At 36.4% G+C, this 13,356-nt stretch overlaps 1 protein-coding gene across 2 annotated transcripts in view; it reads right to left on the bottom strand.

Moving 5' to 3' along the window:
- The window catches only part of LOC150097939 (uncharacterized), a 28,610-nt gene extending 23,413 nt beyond the window's left edge, over positions 1-5,197 (bottom strand). The window contains exon 1 of one of the 2 annotated variants that reach the window (XM_090406479.1): positions 5,007-5,197. The gene's annotated coding sequence lies outside the window, so the exon portion shown is untranslated. The remainder of the gene's footprint in view (positions 1-5,006) is intronic. The other variant, XM_090406478.1, reaches the window with a different exon arrangement.
- Between the last annotated feature and the right edge of the window lie 8,159 nt (positions 5,198-13,356).

Below are 13,356 nucleotides of genomic sequence, written 5' to 3'. Positions count from 1 at the left end.
TGCATGTCGAAAGATGACTTAAGGTATGTCACGACAGGTCAATATTGAGTAGGTAAAGGTCAGATTATCCAGAAGGCGTCGAATTCAAATTGGTACATTTTTCTATTTACTTCACGCCACCTTAGGAGAATACTGTAAGGAGCCAACGGAATTAAAACACAGGCTGTTCCAAGTCTCATTTACTATTCGAAATGAGATTAGATTACGTTTTCCAACTGATAATACATACTTTAAATGATCAGATTTTTAATTAAAGAAACGGAAACTTATGAGCATCTGAGGATTTGAAAGCCAAATATGCCACTTAATTTTCAATGAATAAGACAATACTAGGCATAATATTCTTGGCCGAGAAGGGTAAGTCTTCGCTGGGCAACCTATGGACCATTGGTTGGAAATCTATGGCGATTTGGATATTTCAAGTATGAGGAATTTTTAGTGTGAGACTATGGCTTATTGGATACATTAAATTGCTCGCACTCTTCAGGTCTTCTAAATTTAGTCCCTCTGCAATTTGCTCCACTCAACTTTTTTCAAAAGCATCTCAGACGGCTGCTGGTTTAAGGCAGCTTTAGCTAACTAAAACGTGTCCAATAAGCGCGATGTAACGTTAGAAAACTAACGCATTTCATTGCCTTTTATTCATAACTGATAAACCAACCATGCGAAGTTCGAAATTGTAAACAAGACTTGCACAGATGGGCCATTACGTCGGTCCCGTTTCACAATGGTTATCGGTACTCGCCTTTCACACGCCTCTCGACGCAGGAAGTCAGAACAGTATCAGACTGGACGCACTTCTAGTTCCGCTGGCAAAGTCAGTTTCCGTCCTGGTGCAGGATGGGGGGGGGCTTTGCCGGAAGGTATTTTATATTCTGACAAATGAATTTTAAATCGTACCCAGTAAAAATAGTTTCATTTTTGTAAGTGAATAGATAACTTATTCATCGCTGCTTTTAAAATTCACAACTCAACCAGGAAGTGTTACTTGAATTGCAGATTAATTATCCAAGCTAATTCCCCCTACACTTTACACTTCGGTTCTAATTAGAGAAACTCCCTCATATCACAGGACAACCATTCCACATTAGCACTAATACACCGTTCATATAAGGAACTGCAGTTTGTAGTTGATCTAGCTGACATTATTAATGAACAAAGATTCGCTAACAATTGCAGTGCGAACTGGTGCCTTTATAAGCGACCATAAAACTCATTTAAAAAGACAGTTTCAGATACGGTTCATATTGTCGAGAGAGAAAGATGGCAGTGCTCCAAGAATAATTTCTTGAACCCTTTGACCTCAGTCCAAACGAACTCAGTACGTTAAATCAAGCTGATTTAACGTACTAAGTAAATTAAAAAAAAACAGGACATTTAAGTTATACAACAGAATTATTGTTCAAGTGTGTTCCCCATTTAAAACTCACCTGTTTTAACTGGCGACTAGAACACGCACATTCTGCGTTTAAGTTGCAATTAAAGCAAATTAAGTTTGGAGTTGAAGGGATTTAATTATTTAGGTTACATTCCTCTCGAGTTTTCTCAAAATGAAAGAAAGAAGCTCTGGTGTCCAGCCCCATCAGTCACATGGCGAAAAGGACAAGGGTGTGTGGAGAATAAGGTCGCATAATGTCCATATGTAGATATGAAATTTTACGTAAAATTTCTTATTTGTGAAAAAGCTTTATTGCGAAGAGTTTGATTATATGTGACAAATCTGCTGAAATAGTTGGACATACAAAAGGACGGCATTCTGTAGCACTTATTGGCGCTATAAAACAGTAAAAATCGTAATTTTTTTTACGTATATCCATTTCAACTGCACTTGAACTTAAAAAGAAAGTAATTAATAAATCCTGGAAATCCAGGAGAGCATAAAACTAAAAATATCGGAACTCCTACAAAGTTTGTTCACTGAATATTGTGATCAGACATTAAATAACAAAAAATTCTGGATGAAATCAATTACTGATCATGCGAAGAATGACTAAGGTTTTAAATACATGACCGAACATAATTCATAAACCACGTGTGTTTCCAATAGGTTTGAGGAAAAAAGCAAAATTCCTATGGCGAACTTTTCCCAAGTTCGGCTCACGTTCAAATCGCTAAACCCTTAAAACAGTAACCTCCGTTTGAATCCCAATCAAAGTCTTTTCAAAGGGCGCGTGCCTTTGCGAACTCTGCTACGGGGGGGGGGGGACGTTCATGTCAATATCAAGTTAAAAACCAGCAGCCCTGCAACTCTCATAATGGGGGAGAAAGTATATTTGCAGAGCAGGAAGTGAAAGATGCTCCACTTTCTGCCACGGCTGTTATTTTGAGCACAAGACAAGATAAGATGCATCCATGGTGCTCGTTCTCTGAATACTTACCCGCACCACGAAACGGGGGAGGCTGACATACCATAAGAATCAGTGTAGATAATTTAGGCCATTTGGATATAGGAGTTGCATGTTTACTGAAATGGCTGCTCCCAAATACTGGGAGCAGACGTTTCACATTTTATTCTAAGCTGGGTCATGTAATGCTCAAGTGCCTACAATTTGTTACTGTAAATTAAGGCTTCCCATAGTCTGGCATGGAAATGGTTATCGAATACTATGCCTCAAGGTTCTCTAAATTTATTAAAGACTGCTTATTCAGTATTTCATTGTCCATAAACCGCGAACCGTGAAAATCCTACTCGATCAAGGACTCCGCCTATTTTTTAGATGATATATTAATAAAACCAATAGGATTTCTGTGAAGTAAGTAGGGGATGTACCGTTTGGAGAACTCATGTGCGAACCATCAGCAGCTGTCAATATGCAATAATAGGAACAGTAAAATATTCGAAATTTACTGGAAAATAATTACATTAGTTATTAGAATGGCCCTTTGTTACTTTTATGGTTATAAGCAAAGATTGTCCAGTGTCTAGCTACTCGTCATGGGCGAGCGAGTCTGTTGACCCTCGTGCATAACTAACTGAACCTTAGAATGCTGTCGTCCATGATTAACATGTCCATCACTATTCTGTTGTCAAAAATATTAAGATGTACATCTTCATTGTAGGAGATTGAAGATCGATGACTTATTCCATACAATACTGTGTAGACATCTAGTATTCGTTAACTTGAACTGGTGGAGAGAAAACTAAAATGAGAACTTTATTCAAGTTTCAAAAAAGGGAGATACTTGAATTAATGAAGAAATTTAAATATTCCGATCGTGTTTCACAATACAGATATTGAAATCAAACAATTTAAACATGCGTATGGCATAAGAACTAATGGGTTCATTTAAGAATGAAGACTTTACAAGATTTAAATGCATGCAATTGGCGAGTTTTTAAGTAAAAATGGCCACTGGAAAATTCTATTCAGTGACTATTTTGTCTGAGTACAAGTTCTTAAGTCCAAAGAATGGGACGTTACAAAATAGTGAGGACCAGCAGTTACGAACCGAGTTCGAATGTAATACGTAGTTTTAGGATTTAATCCAACCGTATGGGAGCTATAAACCAATAAGGACATGTTAATACCAGGCATAGACTAAGAACAAGTCTCATTCAGGAGGCTTGTACAAGATCAAAAAAAGGTATCAACAATGCCATTTCAATTCTCCAATACTTATCATACCTAGAAAAAAAAATTTCCCGAAGGTATCCAGTATCACCATCCTATGAAGCGGAAACGTTATCCTCTCAGCCAATAACGGTGCTGCAACTCCCTTATTTGCATGATCATCTCTTGAGGTCTCAGTACCTGAAAAAACTGGGATTTACATTGCTGTTAAAATTCATTGAGTTCCAGAAAATGATTTTCATTTCTAACCCTTCCCTCCGTAGGCGCATAGAGAAACCCTTGTTGAAAGATTTCTATTTCAGATTGTTGCGAAAAGTTTCTACATCTGTGGCAACGATGGTTATTTTTAAAGACTGCGTCTCGTGAATCTCCCACCTAACTTTGCTAACCAACTCTGGATGAAAGCCAGACGCGCAGATTTATTTTTCCTTCAGGTGGCTACTCGAAATATGTATTGGAAAAAAACATCCCGACACCGCTTGGTTTTATTTCAAGTCAGATTTGTTTTACGAAGAAAAACTGATTCTCAAAAATCTTGCCCTGTGGAGGGCATTTATATTTCAGGTTCTCTGTGTTACAGAAAATTCCTCGCATCCTTCGACCGTAATTTGATCCTGAATTTTCGAAGACAGAGGTAGCCGTCCTATCAGCAACATGGAGGCGTCATGACTAAGCGACATGATTAAGCCGGTTCGTGGAAGAGGTTTTGCGCGTGGTTTGGATGACTGGCATATTTCAAATGCTATTACACAAGTACTCGCAAAGGAAAGATGCGGTCATTCTCAGCATAGCTTCTATACAGAATGAAAAAAAAAAAAAAAAACCATCGCCATTAAGACCTTCCTTAATTTTATAATAATGCAGAGTGAAGTTTTTGAACAAATGTCCACCTAGTGTCGCGATTGGCAGTAGGAAGTCGTATTTTATCGTTTTCCATTTTATGGTTGGAACTGAAGTCCGACCCTTTCTTTGTCTGTAATTCCTCGCTGGTTTCTATGTTAATAAATTAAAAATAAGGAATTAATATTGGGCCCCCAAAATTTCCCTAGGAAACCGAAACATGCTTTTCTATTATTTTAAATCTTCGTATGTTCTACACTTTTGCCAAAGTCATTTCACCTCTTCACAAGGGTAGGATCGAAAGAAACTCCAGCCAATAATCTAATACCACTGATCTTATTCAAAAGATTGCTGCGCTGTAGTTAATATATGACCAACCATTCCGATTTTCTGGTAATGGACATTTCGAAAAACAAAAAAAAAAAAGAATGTCTAACTCAATTAGGCAATTCTGCTTGGCCCACACTCCATTTCGGTATACATTTATCCAGAATGCAATAAGCGATGTGCTTACTCCTTCTTCTTTACATTTTTTCCCTTAAAAAGGCTAACAGAAAATATTATATATTATACAAAACGTGCACAATAACTCACCGTCAGAACAGGAAAAGCCAGAAATAACTCACAGAAAGATCCTATCAAGCGCACCAGACAACACCTTTGCTCCAACTACCAGAATTGTTAACGGCTGTTCTGCTGTAGACCAGATGGCTGTCGACGTTCACCAATCAGCGACCACCTCTTTCGGAAGGACACCGCGCGGTAGCTAGCGAAAGCAGGAATATGCCAACTGTGAAACTGAGGCAGCAATGCAGATCTGCAAGCGACCGTTTCGTGCGGGCGTACGAACTTTCGAGGGGGGGAGATGGGGGGGTTGAAAGGAATGACTCATGCCTGGCTAGGAGACAGACGAGAGAGAGTGAAAGTGTGAGAGGAAATGGGATGTGCTGCAAGTCTACGGAGGAACAGATATTGTACAGTACGTTGTCTTTCACCTCAGATGCCTGCAGCTGTTTCTATAATAAAGAATGGAAAGGAAAAGCTGTGTTAGTATAACAACCCCTACCTCCCCTTCTCAACTACAAGCATAGCTGTTGATCCTTTTGCATGATACTCATTTGGAATACATTTTGTTTTTCTTGGCTTTTTATTAGTGTTTTAACAAGTTACATTGTACATAAATGTGTTGGAATATTTCTTTTGTTAAATACGCTAACTATCAAGTGTGCAAACGAATATTAGTGCAATTTACATAAATCAATAGCAATCAAGTACCAAAATCTTTTGCTTATTAAAAATGATATTTTTTCACAGAAAAATATTCGTTTTTTTCATATTTTATTCTTCATATTTTATCAAACATTATCGCGCCTTCTATTGGGATAATAGAACACTATCCTCAGTACCGGATGCATTCATGGGAGAATCTATTATTCGCGTATTTTTATTATTAAATATAAATAAAAAATATGATATTGACATGCTGAGTTCTGTCTGAGATAAAAATAAGTTTTATTTCTTGCATATATACACACTGATATCGCCCTTTTTTTTCTCTTATATAAACATTAAAACACGATATTAAAATAATATAGAATTTTAATTTTGGGTTTTATAATATATGATTAAATATTTTATTTAAAATAAAATTTAATAATATATTTGGAATTAAAATCAATTGTACTACTACAAATGGTATTTTTTTGTTTTTTTACCAAAATATATTTTAGAGTCTCTTGTACTGTGACATCATCGCAATCCCCTCTAACACACGAGAACATTACGTCATTTATGGATGAGCTTGCTTTATCAGCTTGGCTGTCTTACTAAATCGGACTGCGGTGCAAAGTGTGCGAGCACTTCTGGTTCTGAGAATATCAGTAGAAAGAGAAAATAAAACTAACCTGAATCACATTCTCCTTTCGTTTTATGTTACATTAATATGTACATTATTACTGTAATTTTCTGTCCAATTTAACTCGAAAATTATAAAATAATATATAGGGGATATTAAATCCCACATTGTTTTAAAACCGAATAAGAAACTCAAAGATCGAAATCAAAGAGTTTCATGTTTCTTATTCTGTTTTATATGGGATTTAATATCCCCTTATTTTGAATAATGTTTACATCGCCGAAATGAAGCCTATTGGCTCTTTATTTTAAATAATATATAGGGTTTATTTTAATTATAATGATGGGAAAGATATTGTGGTTTGTTCAATAATACTGTATAACTTAATATTATTTTATCGAAATTAACGAAAAAAAATTTTCAGTGCTTTCATCCCCACCAAACAAGCAAATTGGCCTTATAAGGCTTAGTTGTTTCGGCCATAACTTAAAATAACCTATTTTTTCCCCTCCAGATAATTTTTTTGCCTTCATTATTTCGTGCATGATTGACTAGCGAATTTTTCCATATTCGATGTTTGTTTTGCTTTTAAAAGAAGGGGGGGGGGATACTAATAATCGCCCTTGTTTGTTGGTGTAATTTGGGCCCCTACTTTCTATAAAACGTGATGGTTATACGGCCGAAGACAATGAGGCCAGTGTATCTGTTAACTTCGTGAGCATTCATCAGGTTGGTTTGTCTGTTATGCTATGAAAAATTGGTTTTCATAGTTGAATGCTACGCCTTGAAGAACGGAGTAGACGATAGTTTAACATGTTACGCATTCCAAATGTCTAGTATATATAGTTAGCTTATATGCGTACTGCTTGATCTCATCATCTAACGCATATCAGGTCTAATGGCTTCTTAAAGTCAGATAACTTGGCTTTGATAATTCTTTTTAATACTAGGATATGACGGTTAATATGTCTTCATAATTTACTGCAGGTTTTATATTCTCCGGTCTGTCACTTTTGCTAACTGGGAAAGTGGCTACATTCCCCTTTATTTGAAAAATCCTTTATGTTTGCGTACATCGTTCAAAAATGTAATATATAGAGATAGATGATTATAGATATATTAGTCTCATGCTAGCATACTTTCTCATCGTGGTTAACGGGTTTTATATCATTTCTTTTACGAGATGCTAAAAATGCTGTCATAAAGGAAGTTGCAGTGCACTAACTGCATTTTTTTTTTTTTTTTGTTGAAAAACCTGAAATTATATATGAAATCGTTTATTATGAACAATGGGTCATAACCATCGTCGATCAATAAAAGACCGACGATGATCTTTTATTGGCCTCCAAAAGAATGTTTTAATTTTTTACAGCAAGCAATTTGGCTTTGTTTGATTACAGATTCATTTATCGAGTTAAAAGTCATAATTATTCATGTTTAACCGGGAAGGCGAGTGGATTTTTGTATTTTCAGTCCGAATTTTAAATTAAAAGAAAATGGCGTTCAATGACTGGCTTCAAGAGACGAAAGAAACATGTCAAAGAAAAGTGGACCGCTCCATGAAAGCCATCAGGCGAGCAGTTCTAAAAAAAAAATATAAAAAGAAATTGTGTATTTAATGTTTCAGATGTATTTATTTGCAGCAACTTCTTTCGTGTACAATTTGTGTCTTTTCCATCGGTGCCATGGCCGACAGGAGGAGAGCTTGGTAAGCTATTCACAATCGAAAATCGATTTGGACCTTTTCCCCGCGGCACTGTCTGGGAGCCACTGTCTGACCTTACTACCCGGTGATAATCGTAACTCCCGTGTACACTGGGTTACAGAGACTTTCTAATTCACGAAAGGAACGTTCACAAACAAAAAAGGGAACTGTAAGATTCTTGGCTGTAATGTCATCCCTCCCACACACGATTTCCGCATGACGGCCCCATCATGAACAGAGTTAGAAGCTACGAAACGATGCAGCAGACGAGCCGATCCCTCAAAGCTCGGATGGGTTTAACCATTCTGGGATTGTAGGGGTGGATCGAAGATGAACGCAGCGGATGGCGTTAGTAAAAGCGTGGATTTCTTTTTCAGTAGGATTTTAACCTCGATAGGAGATCGCAAAATATTATTTAGGCTAAAGAATAATTGAGAAAATCTTTGGTTAAAATTATCCTTTTTAGAAAAATAATCTCCACTCGTTGTAATAAGCCAAAAATATTTCGGATCTACAAATGAACAATATTAAATTCACAAATCACGCTTGTTCTATTATTTCTTCAGGAGCTTATACAGCAACTTTTGAATATTGAAGACTATTCTAATCAAATATGATCGAATTATAGAATTTCACTGTAAAAGAATGGTGTGAACATGGCGTTCATTGAACAGATGGTGCACTCCACTTAAGAAGGGGGAGGGAAATGCGAGAAGGTATACAAATAGTAAAATTCCTGACTAGTAAGAACCTGTATTGTTTGCCTTTTTAACTACGACATCCGTTAGCCAGTGGCATTCACGAGATGCGATTGACTAACGCATATTTCGCATATTTTAAGTGTTAGAATTTTAGCATTGTGTTCATCGGTGGCCACGCTCCCTCTAGTAACGTTCGAAGTGTTGTATAATCGCCAGAGGGTAAGGCGAGTTATGATATTCGGCTTTCGACAGTTTTTTGTATACAGGCCTACTTACCGATGAATTTCTTCATATATTTGCATACGTTGCTACCATAAGAGAAAAACTCGCTTCGTTGATTCTAATACGTTTAAGTGAATATTGTCGAATACAAACGATGCATTTATTGAATTACACACATGAAGGAAAACAAATCACGTGGTTTTCACGAAGGCTTACCTTGCTTTAATAACCATGAGAGAGAAATATTATATACTACAAAGAGAAAAGTAGTCAGAATTTATTTCATATTTAAAGTTTTATTTACTAATAAAACTTCATAAAGTTTACTGAGTGAATTTTGATACTAGAATATCATTTAATGTTGGCCGTGGCTGGAAGCAAACAATATAAAATTCCAAAGTTATATCTCACACTAATTAACATAAAAATTAGACAACACACTGCAGTGTTTTTCTTTTAATCCCCCTCCTCCCTTAACTAGTAAATGATCACTCCTAGGAGCACAAGTTTCCGAAATCCAAGTGAGTAAAGTACGTGATTGTAAAGCGTTACACAGATGATGTGCTAAGCTAGACTTGGCTGCCCACCTAAGAAGCGTATTCTTAGTATGTTGACACTTTCTGGAGCAAACAACACTCAGAGCAGACGCCAGAACTAAACCACATCGGCAACAAAAAAGGCTTATCTGATAAATTAACGAAAACAAATCCCTTGGGACCTGTTTTTTGGGTCCTCTGAAATTATATGACGATAAACGATGCGAACCCGCACGTGGTATCTGACATTGTTTTTAAAGACAACCAAATTGCATCGTTTTACTTTCGTACATTTAAAACGTACTCTAAAAACATAAATGGCAATTTTCTTGGCAGACACATTGAAACCTTAGCTAAATAATTGTGCAAACTCAATGCGTTTTCTACACAACTAGGCAGTTTCCGGAAGTGTACTCATTCTTGCTTAATTTCCTCGAATGTTCCCACAAGGGTGATCGGATATTATGACAGTTGAACAAATTTAAAGATTTCGTCTGGTATCCTGCCTCCTTTTCTTTGAAAAGATCATTTGTTCTTTTCAAAGAAAAGAACAAATGATCCAGTGTCACTAATCCAGTATCACTTAAACACTGTTAATTTAGATTATGATGGGAAGTAGATTATGATTATTATGATAGACTTGACCGTTAACTTCACGAATACTACAGCCATTCAAGACATCACCGCTAACACCAAGAAATCATCGACCGGTTAACTTATCGCTGAGTTTCTTCAGGTTTTGCCTAGCTTTTTCTCATTCATATCACCAGAGAAAACAGTGTGATCCTGGTTACCTGTTATCGACCAATCCTTTTATAGAAAATCGTATAAAAGCTTTATTGCTATATATTTTGGTGTACAGTCAATGTGAATCTTAGCAACATCTGTTAAGGATAAACCGATCTCAAGCAGGCGCTGCAAGCCAGTAATACGACCATCATTTTTCCCACCAACAAAAAGCATAATTTAAAAGATAGTTACCTCAATACTAAAGTAATATTAGAATGTTTTTTCTACCTCTCCATGAAAGAATGAGTAATGTACACGTATTAACTTGTAAATGAAAAACAGAACGCCAGCAATTGTGAATTGATGTTACTTTATAGGTATTCGCAAATCAACGACATATTTTTTGAAAATGCGAATAATTAAAATGCTTCTTCAGTGCACTCTATGCTCTTTCTTATGTGATATTTTAAATTTCCAGAATTTTTATTTATCTCGCAGCGAATTCTTCAAATTACTCACCGCTACAGCATGCTTATTTTTTTTTCCAATTCCACAAATGCCTTGAAATACATTCTCATGTAAATGACGCGAAGCTATACAAGTTCGTAAACGTACTCATTAAGAGAATGGAATGTTTTATATTTATTTTTCTTTCTTTCGACGGTCTTGAAAGCTGCCGAAACATTTGTTTCCGTGAGAATGAATCCCACACTGACAAATTGTTACAGAACTTACACGGTTGGATGCCTTCTGACGTGATTTATGAAACACCTGCTTGGTTTGTGGAAAAGAACTAATCATTGTCTTCTGAAATAGCTCAAGATATGTGTAATGAGTTCCGTTCTTTCTTCTTTCTTGCCACGCCAAGAAAAATAAACGCTCAAAGAACATCTCGGACATTTTCGCTGTTTGTTAAGCAGTTACTACTAATTGCGTGCTAGTTTTTCTCTCGGAGAACATATCATTGGTTAAGGATATAACCACCTCTTAGATAATAATCATAGTGTAAATTATTAATATTCATTTGATTATTATTATTCGTGACACCTCCAAGGAGTCCGAAGACTCATCGCCGGAGGATACTAACTGTACAACCCTGCCTCTCTACCAATCAATTATTCTTAAACTTTTGTTTTTAGTTTGAGATTTTAATAAATAATTAAATTACCTTTCCTAACACAATATTTGATTACCGCAGCATCCCCATGGAGTGTGGACTCATTATGGAAATCCAGTGGACACGGTTCAATCCATCGTATACCACATCATCTACAGATCCATTTTAATTCCATAGCAGATTAAAACGTTCTTGAGGGCGCATGAAAATATAACTTTAGACATTGAAGTTGCCTTTGGTTTGCACTACTTAAAAGTTTGCACACTTCTAAAAAGGAAGACAACTCTCCACGGAATTCCTGTTTTGGAAGTTCAAATGACCCGAAACCAATAATCACAATAGGTGATAACATTCATCTACCACTTATTAGCTGCTTGGGTCACAGAAGTTTGACTTTTCTACTGACCCATATTTCATATCCATGATAGACTATTAATAGGTCCAGTAATATGAAGCTAGGATAAAAAATGTACACTCTTTGGATTTTAAATCCAAAGTCCAGCATGCTAATTCGACATGAGATAAATCCACTTCCATCTTAGATTTCCTAGTCCAGCTTGTCACAAGTTATTTATTCTTCTTTAGATATCTTACAAAACATAGCCTCATCCTTTGCTTAGTCGACTTGCTGGTTTTTGCCTTTTTCTTTCTGCTTACCAGATCAAAATAAGGACGGAAATTCCCGAAGCTTTGACATGTTTGACTGGATTTCTTGTATCCTGTCTTATTCTGGAATACAACAGATGGTTTGCTTTCGAGTATTATTCTCTATGCTCACATTTCCGTACATGAATCGGAAGAGATATTTTGTGAATCCTATCCAAGATAATGCAAAACCCTGCTTCGGATACCAAACCATGATTTTTTTTTTCTTTTCAAGCCACTCTCCAATAAGCAGACTAACAGGGTCACACCAGCAGATGAAATTCATCTATTTTCCAAGGAAATTTACAAACGGCTCTTGTACATAGTGGAATTCGAATCCACTGCTAATTGGTTGGAGAGTGGAAGCGTTATGTGTTCGATCAACCCTCATGTAATGCAAAATACTGCTGATCGCTCATCTCCTTAAAATAAATTATGTAGTATCCATAAGACACAGGGTAGTTGCTCGCAAAACTGATAAAACATTAAAATATACACAAACGGAAATATGAGTTGTAGTGCGTGTTTCATAGAGGATGATCAAATTGTTTCTTTTTTTTTTAGCTTTACTATATTTTTTTTTTAAATTTTCACACTTATGTCTTTCTATAATTTTCTTAGATTTACTACATCTGTTGAATCTCGGATTCGCCTAAATATTATGATTGCTACAAAAGATTGAACCCTGGAAGTCATAACAAAGAGATAAAATTCGACACCATAAAGCATAAACATCGTGGAACTCTGCGTTCTAACCGAGATTTTTTTTTTCGTAAGTGCCGCAGTAAAACAGGCACCAAACGACAGCTCATTTTTTCGTAGATGGGTCGATTCCTTCCAGATGGCTAACTTGTTATGTCTGCTTTTTTGCTAAGCAGATCTCATTTAAAACATGGAAGAGACAGTTAGGAAGAGGCACCTTATGCGACTAACGAGTTCAGCTTGAAGCAGCTTCTCTCACCCACATTAGGGGACCCCTACAATAAACGAAAGGATCGGAGAGAGAGAGTTCATCTCGTAAAGACACAAACCAGTCTATCGTGTTTATGAGTAGCACGTGCCGTCACAACCTATGCAACGATTCGCTGATGTTGACGAGGCTAAATGATGAGGGATGAAGACTGGATACAGAATAAGCAATCCCCCCCCCCCGGTCTTTTAAACATCATGAACTCCACTTACAAGAAAGGAAACGGAAATTGCAAGAAGGCCATACGATAGTACGTTGGTTAGCGATAACAAAGGGAGGTGGAGGATACTATAAAATATTAAGACGGTGCACTGAATATAAAAACTAACAATCATAATTAAGATCGAACCATGTTTAGTGCAGTGTTATGTAGAAGATGTTTTCATAAGATTTTCCTTGAATTTTTTAAGCGCTCTGTCTATTTTATTTTTCTTAATAAACTTCTTAAAATAGCGCATAATATC

This window comes from Typopeltis vanoorti, chromosome 16 (assembly GCF_054136105.1).
Source record: "Typopeltis vanoorti isolate ZY-2024b chromosome 16, IOZ_Tvanoo_1.0, whole genome shotgun sequence".
Taxonomy (NCBI): Eukaryota; Metazoa; Arthropoda; class Arachnida; order Uropygi; family Thelyphonidae; genus Typopeltis; species Typopeltis vanoorti.
The sequence above is the reverse complement of the archived record's forward strand: the minus strand, read 5'-3'. Positions and strand labels throughout refer to the sequence as shown.